We start from the raw sequence: 1,912 nt of genomic DNA on the forward strand, positions 1-1,912 counted from the left end.
GGCATGCATGATTGCCATCTTCTATCTCAAGTGGAATTATCAAGGCTACGGTTTTTCTTTGCTAGGTTTTCCTAATTTTGCCAGTCTCAAGGTGATTCGTGGGATATCAGGTTATAAGTTTGGTAGACGTACAATCAAGAGGGGTTCTAGAGATAGTAGTTTTATCACATCGTTCATAGAGATATCAAAGTTTTGCATTCTTCGCATCCTCCTCTTTTGGTTGGTTTTGTGTATTTCTCTGTGAGTATGTAGAGCACTGTTCAAAAAATCGGCCGATTAACCAGTTAACTGGCCGATTAATCCCTACTCAGAGGGCCACCGAGTAGCCGATAAACTGATTAATATGCCGATAAATTGATTAACTGACCGATTAGTCCATTAATCTCCAACTCGCCAGCTGACCGATAAGTTACCAGTTAACGATTTCCCCAACAATGATGTAGAGCTTTTTGCTATTTAGAAGGCAAGGTCAAGCTCATCAAAAATGAATTTTGTATCCAAATTATGGCACATTTTGGTGTTGAAGGTTTTACCTAGCTCTTCATTTTTATAGAGCTCGACGTTTGCATATTTGGCATCCTTCCTGTATTGTTTGATATTTGATTTCTATTTGTGTGAGTAGTTAGAGCTCGTTGTTATCTTTAAACAAGTTCATTAAAAACAGAGTTTGTATGCAAAAGAGATCACATGTTTGTATCTTGCATGTTTTTATTTTGCTCTCTGGACTTGGCCTAGCTTTAGACAAGCCCAAGTTAATCTTATTTATCTTACGTTGTTGGTGCACTTAGGTGACCTAGATATTTAAGTTTTATGTTTGAAAATTAAGCGAGTAGTTTATTTTCACATTATTTCAAGACAAACATGTTTGTTTTCAAAATTCCTACTCACCCCCTCTAGGCATCATATCAATCTTTCAACAGTATCCCTCTCTATTGTGTGTTGCCTTTATTAATCGATCCAACCTTCCGAGGTTGCGACCTTGCAAATGATTCCCTCATGAAAAAAATCGAGTCATCGGATCATGATCATTGATTATGTGTACCTTTCTCGTCATTGACAATCAGATGAATTTACAAGAGATGGGGGCTACTGATTATCTAGATCAAATCGGAGTAGAATTGGCATGATTTCTCGTGGTGCTACTTTCTTACTTGCCCCTTTGCCCAATAACTGAGATCTTGCAAATAGTTACTTAATAGCAAGCACTGATCTAACTTCTGCTTTCGCTCTATCTAGAGGATCCATAGTGGATTCACATAGAGTAATGGTAGAAATAGTTGCCGGAAGATTTTCCATCAAAATGGTAATTTCAATACTACTCCACATCCTAGGTTAGAACCTATGATTTGGCCTCCACCAGCTAGACTAGCAAGGACAAACTTGCTTCATCTCATTGTTGAAGGCGTTGTCTTCATGTCGATGATCTGGCATTGATTTGTCGAAATCGCATCTAAGATGAAAATTATTGTCCAGGCCTTCCATAGTGGATTCAACGCAAGTGTGTACACCATTTTTCGTAAGTGTTGTTTGTGTCACATCTTGTATAACTGATCTACCTTCGTTGGTCATTTCGTGTTTGCCTCTGTTATGTTTAGAATGCATGTATCCTTTCAGACTAATTCATTCATAAATGTTGAAATCGTTATTTTGTTTTATTTTTATATCCAACAACATTTCTGCCTTCACCCCTAAAAACAAAAAATGTAGGCTTCCTCTAATGATTTGCATAAACACACATACGTATTTAAGAAGATGCACACGTATATCCGAGAGCTTTGGTTCGCGCCCTTAGATTTTTTTTACCATTTCCCTATGTGCACCTTCCCTATTGACATACCTCATTCTCGAACCGATCTGGTCCCTAACCCTCATACCAAGTGTCATTGTACCTTGGAGTCTTCAAACTCCATGA

The sequence above is a fragment of the Lolium rigidum genome, chromosome 1, assembly GCF_022539505.1.
Source record: "Lolium rigidum isolate FL_2022 chromosome 1, APGP_CSIRO_Lrig_0.1, whole genome shotgun sequence".
NCBI classification, from domain to species: Eukaryota; Viridiplantae; Streptophyta; class Magnoliopsida; order Poales; family Poaceae; genus Lolium; species Lolium rigidum.